Genomic DNA, 11,045 nt, shown 5'->3' with positions numbered 1-11,045 from the left:
GTGCAAGAAAAAAGTAAACCGCTCAGGGTTTTCCACATTCTGGTTAAAGGCACTGTTGTGGTTAATTCTAGAATCTTAAAAACCCTTAAGAAAAGGCTTTTTTTTCTGTCAGAAGCTGCCTGCAGGCCCAGAAACAAGGTTCCTCTGTCTCTGCTGATGGAAAATGAGATAATTTAGCCAGTTTGGAAGTCAAGGTCTGAAGGCCAGGCAAGAAGGACTCATGAAGCCATCAATTTTATTTCTTGCAACATCAATCCTAAAGAATTTTTGAAAGGCAAATTAGAACCTAAATAGATAGTATTGATTTGGGTGAACTTTCCTTGAGAATTTTGAAATCTAGTGAACACAGTTCTAGAAATCTTTTCTCAAATATGTTTATCTCCCAATACAATCCAGACAATGAGTCTGCCAGTCTGAGAAGCAACTGTGCCCCACAGCAGCCTTAGGACAATTCATCTGCCACTACTTGAGCTTAGTTTCCACACCTGAAGTAATCTATTCTTCTAGAAAGGAAATTTGTCTCCTAATATTAAAACTATCTTTCTCCAAAGACTTCAGGTGAAATAAGAATGGTATTTTCCCTATGTGTCCAGTTTTACTGTTTAAGTTTTTAATAATTTAAAGTTTTATTCTCCTGAATAACTGAAATCATCTGCTGCTTCTGATCTAAACTGCTCTTTGGGGCAGGAATTGCCTAAGAATTATCTTCAAAACCAGACACTCAGACTAAATGCAAAGCAAAATTGTAAGCACAGCCTGCTCATGCCTCCCAAATCATGGAAGTGTGCCAGGTAAGTCTGTATGTTGCTAGGCACAGTGCTTGCACTCAAGTCTGCATTTCAGGTTTGTGGATGGCAGTCAAGCAGGATGCAGAGCACATTGTATTTAAGACCTCTTCAGGGGCAACTGGGTCTCATCCCACATAAAGCTAAGCCACTACGGAAATATAAAATGATAGAGAGGTGATAAAACATTTTTAGGTAAAAAGTCTGTCCAGTCCCACATCATGTACTTGTGCTTCACACTAATTTCATAACAACAGCTGAGCTGTGCTGTTCAAGCGAAAGAATACTAAGTATAATAATAAATCATAGTGCTTTAATAAGTGTTACTAACAATGTTTAGCAGCTAAACATGTTGGTTAAAGATGCATTTATCTTGTATTTTGTAAGACAGATGTAGATTAATACATTTTCAAGCAAAATAATAGTTTTTGAGATTTTTTAAGTATACAGAGAAAGACTTTGATTCCACTCTTGCAGTCCTTAAGCAGCGTGAGGAAAAACTTCTGCTACATTAACTGCTTACTGTGAACATGCTCAACATTTTCCTACCTCTTAGGAAGTGTTTTCTAGCTTAGGAGTAAAAGTCCTTCAGAAATAAAATGCCTTTATTCACTACTTTTCTTGTAAAGCCTAGTACATTCAGACTGAGACCTCTGGCTGTAACCACTGCAGACACAATGTAGATGAGAAACATCTGCAAATGATTTCTGACTCTAAAGAATTCAGTCGGTGGTATGCAAGAATCCAGCCTTTAATTACATAGCCTTAAAAATTATTTCTTTGCATGATGCAAAGTGTTCTGAGGGATCTTATCTCTTATTGAGCATTGACAGTGACGGCCTTGGAGTATTTCTCTCTTATTCAGCATACTGATGTTTAGGCAGTACAACTGTCTGGAAAGTGTAAGATTATCTTTGGATAATAAGACAGTGTTAGGAAGTAAAACTCTACGTATAGGATTAGGACTGTTCACTGAAGCCAACAAATCAAGTAATAATCTGGAGATTGGTAGTCTCAAAGTTTCACGCATATTCTGTAGTTTGTAAATGACCTCTCACTATTTCTGACAGAAAAGCCAAATGGTTCATCTTCAAGAAGTCTCTTTCCACTGCATTAGAGTCACCAATTCTAGCACCAGAATGAGAAAAGGAGGTAATTAATGACCTTACTTTCTGCCTTGGGACCCTGTCAGTCCCAAAGATGAAAGAAAAATGAAACAAAACATCTTTTGGAAAAAAAGAAAAATCCATTCAGAAAATCACCGTGGAACTAATTCTGAACAAGAGAAAACTCCCATTAAGTTAAGGCCTGATAGTAGACAAGGCCATTTGAGTTCTGAGCAAAAACACATACCAGCATATTTATTTTGCTCTCTCTAGGAAGAGAAGTGGTTATATTCAATAACTAACTTCCAGTAATGCACAGGTGCCCATCATCACTGTATGATCACTAGACTGTCTGACAATTAGCCAATACACTGATTTTTATCACCTGCACAACAGGGTCATATTTTCTTTTCCTGCAGAAGCTCTCTTTAAATAGCACCTTTTAGAGACAGCTGAAGTTCATCAGTTGATGACAGGAACTAGACAGTGCCATCTGCCTTAGCAGCAGTTCAGGTAATAGCAAAGAAAAGCTAATTGCCAAACATGAAATGTGCAGGAGTGGATTTTTTTTTTTTTTTAACTTCACATCAAAATTTGATCTATGTGGCACTATGTGATACTCTGAAGAAGCACTTTGAGTCAGCTCTGAAAGGGCTTTGCTACCAGTGTAAGTATCCTGTGTTGAATATTAAGTTATCACAGTTTTGTTGCTTTTGGTATCTGAAGTAGTTGGAGATCTTTGCCTAACAACCCACAGCACTTAAATGTGGTCTGCATACCAACATAATAGCTCTGCTTAAGGGGTATATACTATACCAATTTATTTTCACACAGTAGCCTGGGTTCAGCAGGAAAAGGTCCTTAGCACCAGGTAGTTTGCAGCAAAAAATGGGAATTACAGAGTTTGTGTTCGAACAGGGAAGTGATCCATGGACCTGGGCCCACTCCCCAAGTAATCATCTACTCCATCACACAAGCCAGTATATCAGGAAGAGAGCAGCACTGTTTCAAAGGGGCTAAAAAACAAGCTCCTGGCACTCTGGGCAACTGCTCTAAGAAGCAGTTGGAGCCTCTGGAGCTGCAGCCATTGTTGCCAACCTTGCAGCTGTGTCCACCATGCCCCTGGAGAGTGTTCCAAATGCACAAATGTTCCTGCCCTTAGAAGAATTTTATCTCTCAGTATGTAGCATCATGGAAAAATAGGAGCCTGGGTGTCTGCTGCAGGCCTGTGAATACTATCCAGGCAGCTAGCTGCCTGACTCTAAGGAAGAAGACAGGTAAAAACAGAAATTTCCATAAGAAGATTACCTCCAAGTGAAGGCAGGTTGTTGGAACTACTGCCTGTTTCTTAGAGGGTACCAGTACTATAGTAAAAATTTAGCATACACCTCTCTAAAATATCTTCTAATCAAGTTCCAGTAGGTATATATACTACCTACTGTTCCAGTAGGTACTTATACTACTATACTACAAGTGAAACTATGCCATATTTAGAAGATTCTTTTCTGGCATGTACACAAAATTTCTTGGACTCTTGCACTGATTAGAACATAATTTCTATATTGGGGATCATTAGAAAAATTAAAACAATGTCTCCTGTAAAATTAAACACAAGCTGCATGGGAAATCTGTACAGCCCTATTCTCACTTTAGAATTTGGCAATAACACCCAGCCCTTTGGGCCAGTATCTGTGTAATCTAGATGTATTATCATTATTTCTGAAGTGTCTATGACAGCACTGAAGTTTGCCAAGAATCCCAACTCCCAAAGCAATGTCTTTCAAAAACTATTCAAAAAATTACCTTTTCTACAATTTTCTAAACTCTAGCATACACTTATAAAGGTCACATTCTGAAAGTTTGCATGGAACAGACTGCACACACTTCATCTTATTACTGCCTGTCCAGACACATTCAAGCTAATAAACAACTTGAGAATTTTTTTTAAGAACAATCATGTTTTGTTCTGCTTCTGAGTCACCAGGGATGAGAACATCCAGTTTTATGCCCACTAGTTTTAAGTTTAGCATCAGGAAAATCTTTGCTCCATCACAAAACTCAAAATAAAAATCTGTCCTTTTCCACAATACAGCATGCCTATCTTTTTATTGAACTTCTTAATCTATTGAAAATTCTTCTTTTTTTTTTTTTTCAGACTATCTGCAGACTGTCTCTGACAGGATTACAGGAACCATGTCTAAATTATGCTTCTCTATGAAGCAGTCTTGGACTGCCACAGTCTCTCTGATCCAAATTCCCATGAGCCAGAATTGTTGGATTTGGCAAGTCTGCAGTTACACATGGCCTCCAGCTGTTCTATGACAGGTTAGGAAATAAACTGGCCTTCATCCAGCTTAAGGGATTCATGTCAAAAGCTGTGTAATAAGAATTAGATGTGTGCAAATGTAAACATTCACATTTTATTCCCATTTTTTTCAACAGTCCACAGATAATTATTATATTACTAATAAAACAGGGGAAATGGCCTTTTCTTCTTGAAAAAGAAAAGGACATATTTCATTCAAGCTGAGAACTATATGAAGTCTTCAGTATTAAACATAGCCTTCTAACAAGCATATACAAAAATTATAGCTATTCCACAGTTTAAGAAACATATGCATAGTTCTCATACAGAAACAGTAGTTTAGAAAAGACTGAACATTCATTAACAAAGGTATAAGTACCTACATTTTTGTTCCTAATAGTAGTAGTGGATTAATGGCATCTCTCAATTTTGTTATAAGAAATTAAAGTGAGTTCAGTTACACTTTAGTGACAGGATGTATGGTCAATCATTAAAAAAACAAAACAAAACAACAACAAAAAACCAAACCAAAACAAAAAAAACCCCTTTTAAACCTTTTTGAATTAAATAGAAGTTCATAACCAGCAGAGAAATGAAAATCCATCCATTATCCACCAATCCTTGCCACCAAAAGGCACTATAAATAACATCTAATAAAAAGCCAAGAACAGTGTCCTCTGGATTGGGTTTCTGAAGCAGAAAACCAGAGCTGAAGCAGCAGTTCAGTTAGATACAGAAATCATTTGAACAGGACTCACAAGACTAAATGCAGACCAATCTGACATTTAAACACTATGTATGGCATCAGTTCTTACGTGAAATTATAATGAGTATCAGAGAGACGACTAATCAGACTAAACAGTCTAAAAAAGGCAAGTTAGTAATTGCACTAGCACTTTTTGCTGGCAAATTACTGAAAGAATCTAAGCAGGTTTTTGCCATTATTTTGCTAGAATCATGACTGAAATTTCTTAGCTACCCAGCAGGCATCAAGAGAATGATATGCAATGAAGGAATTGTACTTCACAAACTTTTGACAAATAACAATGTTCTGAGGCTAGTACTTTGAGTATAACTGCCTACATTTCAGTAAGATTAAATTTTTATTAAAAGATTTTTTTCCTTTTCTTCTCTTACTGTGAAAATTTGTATACTCTACTGTTGTGAAAGAGTTCTTTTTATAGAGAAAAAATAAAAAGGATTAAGAAAAAATGACCCAAATGATGATAATAATTTACATTTCCAATAACAAAATATACATTTTGAAAAATATTTGTATCACAACTGTTTCTACACAGGCCAGTTGGGATTATGCTAAGCTTTATATTGGCAAATGGTGAGATATAAACCTGATCCTAAGAGTTTGCAGAATAAGTGACAAGTATCAGGGACTACAGAAAGTCTGTAAGTGGCAGCTACTAAGTGGCTTTCTACTAGAGTTATAACTACTGCTGCTGACTTCATGTAGAGAGTATTACAGGGGACTCAAATTATATGGTACTGGCTAGAACAGTCTTAAAATGGATTCCAGGATCCTCAGACAGATGGGATGAGCTAGCTAAGAGATATAGAGAATACAAAACAAAAAAAGACTAAATAGAGGAGGCACGTTTATCCAACTGGGAGGTGTGGATATGCACCACAAACCCTCTATTCTCACTCTCACATATTTGGCTACCCTAGGTACATCTGCCTGCAAGTCCGGGGAACCGGGAGATCGGGATGGGGCCAAGTGCCACAGTACACACCCACAGCTCACTTCCAAAGTAACCTAAGGGACTTGCTCAACATCAGAAAAAAAGGTAGGGATCATTATGGAGGAGAAACAAGGATTCCTAGCTCCTGGCCAAAAGACTGTACAGATTTATATTGTGAAAGCTGACTGAGAAAATGAATATGCAGTTTAGGAGCATCACAAAAGTATGTGGAAGAAAAGGATCCCCTACAACACTCAGTGTGTTACTAAATGCCCAAGCAGGTGCTGGCTGTACTTCCCAAGGAATCTTAGGCTATTCCCCATCTGCCCCAGTAGATTTACCTTCTCATCAATAATAAAGAATTTGCTTTCCCCAAAAGCCCAGGCAGACTAGAAGTAAAACATCTTTGTGTGTACTCAAAGATAAAGCAAGCACTTGTAGCTTTCGCTGATTAGCAATTACAAGATTAGCCCTGGGAGGAAAAATTCTCCAAGATTTATAACTGGAAAGCACTTTTATAGGCCTTTGTGGACCATCTGGTAGAATTTAACAGAAAACTCTGCTTACCTCATGGAATCCTTTGCTGGCATTTTCCATTACAGCTAGGGCTTTTTCTGTCAGGAATCTCTCCATGCGTTTTGCTGACACTAAGATTCCCTGGATGAAAGAATGAGCTCTGCACTCATTATAATGGACAACTTCTCTCCAGTCTTTCATTCTATCATTGTAAATGAAGTGACACTAAAAAAATGACATTTTGGGCTGTTTCCTGGCAGGACATTATACAATTCTGTTCCTTCCTTAACCTATAGGGCAATATGCACCACACATCAAATATGCCCTATAGCTCCTCTGCTCCTCTTTACCATTCTTATTTTAAAAAAATGCAAAGGCATGGTTCTGCCATTACTTGTGTCCATAAAATAGCAGGCTATTGCAAGATAGCCTGGATTTGCAGTACTTGAAACTCTGCTCTTTCCTTTAATTCAGACTAAAGTCATTCCTTTCTTCTCCCTGCATGTGACCAGTTTCTCACAGGAGACCTAGTGTGGCACAGCAGCATCATGAAAAAGGCATCAGGATAGATTCTCCATGATGTAAATTAGAGTGTTCCAGTCCAATCACATCCCCATCAAGGTCCTCAAATGAAACCTCCCACTGAGATACAAGCGACTGGATTTCCATCTGTGTGTCTCTGGCTGTCAGTGGCTATTGTTTAAGTAAACACTGGTTTGTATTACTTCCTTTTTTTAAATTTTATTCAATACATGTTGAGGCCTGGTTAAAAGGAAACAAAAATTGCTGTATTAAAAGACTAGTATTTTCAGCATCTTGTGATGTAAATTGCTAATTTAAAACCCAAAATATTGTTAAAGTGTCTTTATTTAATAGCAGACGATTGCAAGCTGTAATTTGCAAGCTGTAGTTGCAGATGGCAATGTTTTTCTCTCTTTTCAGCAGTACAGTAAAGTATTTACTGCAGTGATCTGCAGACAATGACATACCAACTGCAAAAGGAATGCTCAGGGGTGATGCAAACTATCAGGATTCCCATGAGGTCCAGCATGCAAGGTACCTGCAACTAAAGCATGAAATTTAAATACCAATTAAAATATTAAAATCTCTTACATGTTCTCAAACTACAACTCTTTGCAACAGATAATTTTATGATGTTTAATTGCCAAGTATGTTTCTAACACAAAACAACGACTCTTGTTTTCTTTCCTGATCTTTAATCCCTTTAGATTGAACACACTTATTTTCCAATTCAGACCTGGAGGCCCAAGTCTGCATTTGAAACTGACAGCCACCATCTGGACCACATGAGCAGAAATGGTGATATGTAATCTGGCACATGTCTAGCATACTGTTTCACTTTTTGTATATCAGAACATGCCAAAATACCACAAATGTATTAAACAAAAGCTTTGCCTTTTATTTCATTTTGTTAAGCAGCTCGCAGATGTTTATTTTTCAAGAGAAAAATTATTTAACATCATCTATTTAATAGCATTGTATGAAACATTTAAATACTGCATTCTGTAGTGCCATCTAGGGGATTTAAAATCTGGAATAAAGTGCTCATCGGATAAAAAAAACAATAAACACCAAAAAAACAGCAATGACTGCCTAGGCAATTTCTTATGTATACTAGTGGTTTGGATTACTTTTTCCTGCAACAATAGGAATATTTGAATAATGTCCATGTACAGTGTCACATCTGTAAAATCCATAAAAAGGAGAAGATATCTTGTTCTATACTTCTCCTTTATGGACAAATAATTTACAAAAGTAATCTTAAAAAAAATCCAAAATAAAATCAATGTCATGTTCTGAAATGGGATTTAGAAAAAAAATCTAGCCTTAGTTCAGTTACCAGGAAATATATGGGATTTTTTTTTGCACTACAGATATTTATAAAAATATCAGACATGTAATTGTATAAAATTACAGGAAACTGAAATAAAACAGGAGAGCTACTGGCATTTTCTTCGATCCTCCTCTTCATTCAGATTATTATTTTTCTAAAGTTTTCTGAACCAGATGGCATTACATAGTAATTTCCAATGCATCACTGAAGATATTGTTAGAAATTATTAATTTTGTATCATATTGGTAGCTAGAATGATCTGTAGGCTCTTCAAACACATTTGCTTTTTTTCTTCTTACAGAAACCAACTATAACAAGTTCACACATTATATAAGTGATCACTTGAAAGGGAAATGCAGAGCAAAAATCAGACTATGTAAACCAGAGAACTACAAGCCTACCTTCCCTCAGACGACAGACATGGTCCATTAGTTCATGCCAACACATAAAAAGAAATATCTCTGGATCATCAACAGTCATCAGCTGCCAAAACATTACTGAAATCAGTGAATAATTTACACAGGCAGAGAACCTACCTACACAATTACATGATCATGCATATTTTCATAGTCCCAGTAACAGATCAACTTCCAGCCATCAGGATGCAAGACAGGAGCATGTGCTTTACTTTTGAATTTCCAAAACTCACATTTTTACATTCTACCTGGAAAACATGTACATTGAACATTTGCAGTTACGTGCTGAAAACTATTTGTTCATAAGGGTAAGATTTGAAAAGCACCTAATAAGTGTCTTAAAAACACATATAACACAGCTTTTGACACAGCTTTTATTTGGAGCTATTTTAGGCAGTAGTCAGCCTTTGATCCTCAAAGAAGCTTCCATATTCAGCTGGCTGCCCCCAGTTCCCTGCTCCTCTCACTGGAAACTGCCACTTAGATGCATTATCCTTTACACCCTCCAGTCCCACACTGTACATCATAAAGTAATATATTCCTCCCTTCTCACCCTCCCAGCCCATGATCCTGTATTTTCCTCCCCACATTTTTTATCACATTGCACCAACCCAGTGCTGCACTCTGAGCCTGCCAAGGCCTCTACCCTGTGCTCCCACTTGGAAGGACAGAGCACAGCAGTGGCTCGGGCACTTGAGAGTGAGTAAAGGAGCAGGCAGGAGACACAGGCTGTTAGTACCTATATTCTGATCAATAGTAGTTGTAGTTCACTGGTATCTTGTCCAGTGCAGACCAACAGGTATATCACAATTTAATAAAAGGAGAGACAGAAGCTCTGAATGTGTATTCCTATGGGAGGTCATGCTACTATCTCTAATTAGCCCACAATGCTTTAAAAGGGCTTTATAAGGGATGATGCAGTATCTGAAAATATGATTCTACTAAGTGATGTTAGATTTGCTGCCACCTTCCCCAGCAGCTCCAGCCCGGGTCCCTCTTGCCCAGCTACGGGGGACCAGCCCAGTGCCTGGGGACCCCTGGTCTCTGCCCAGCCTGAGGGACATGGTTGCTGCTTTCCTGACTGCAGCTTCGACAAGTAGCAAAGCTGCACGTGTGCCAGAGACACAGACACAGACACAGAGGACACTGTCACAGTTGGTCACACAAGCTGCCTGGCACAGATGAGGTGCTGCCTTCAGCAGCACCTACACACAGAAGTCATAAAACACAAGCCAGCCAGCCAGCTGCCCTCCTTGCCTTCAGCTGGTAGAGACAGGAGGTCACTAGTGCCGGCAGACCCATAGCAATCTCTAGATCTGCAAGCATATCCACATCCTCCATTCCCTCGGGTACCCACACAGCAGCCAAGTCCCCTACTTGCCAGCTACTCCATCTTGATGCTCACTAGCAAACACCCAGGCTCACACATTCATCCCTCGTGCACTTCACATTTTCAAGTCTCCCTGGATGTACCAGCACAGACCTTCTGCCCACTGAATGCCCCAGCCCAGACTCAAGGTCCCATCCTCACTGTCTGGACCACCCTGATGTTTGCTAAGGAAACCCCCACCCCTCACACACACCTGGTTGGAGAAGATCGAGCAGCATCTGGCACCTGGCATACAGGCTGTGATCCCAGTCTGTATGTGATCCTGTACGTGATCCCAGGCAATTCAGCTGCCAGTGCTGAGCCCCTCACTTTCCTCTGTCACACCCCTGCTTCCTTCTCCCAGTAGCTGGGAGCACACAGTGTTCCTGCCCAAGTGGCCGGAAGCTAAAGACCCACACTCATTCCAGCAGCTGGCAGAGGCCTCACTGGCTCCAGCAGCCGCCAGCACAGGCACCCTCTCCCCTGGCCTGACTCCAGTAGCTTGCACAGAACCCGCTGACACACATACAGGTCTCACCAGTGACTGGAACTCAGTTGTTGCAACACACACAGACACAGTGAGCTACGAAAGGATTTAATAAGACATAAGAAGATAGGACATACAATAGAGATCAGGCACAGGTCTTGGTCAGGCAATGTACTGACCTGCACTGATTTACAAGTGACCATTCTCCTTCCCCTGCAGGTTCCCCATAGGTTTGTACTTATCTATTCAACCTTGGCAACCTCCTGATCCAGAGTTCCTCTGGTTAACAATTTTATCTGCTACAAAGTCCAGGTTGATCTTCCTGGAAGTGGCATCTGTTATTCCTTGATATCCCACAATTAGTGTGAGTGTTGTCACTCTCTCCATGTTTCCTTTATCACGTCTGTGTCTTGGTTTGGTCTCTGGCTTCCTCCTTTTCCCCTTGGATTCCCGACTGACAAGGTCCCTGATCAGATCCCTACATTACCTCCCTGGAATAAACACTCTGA

This window comes from Motacilla alba, chromosome 4 (genome assembly GCF_015832195.1).
Source record: "Motacilla alba alba isolate MOTALB_02 chromosome 4, Motacilla_alba_V1.0_pri, whole genome shotgun sequence".
Taxonomy (NCBI): domain Eukaryota; kingdom Metazoa; phylum Chordata; class Aves; order Passeriformes; family Motacillidae; genus Motacilla; species Motacilla alba.
This window is presented reverse-complemented; position numbering follows the sequence as displayed.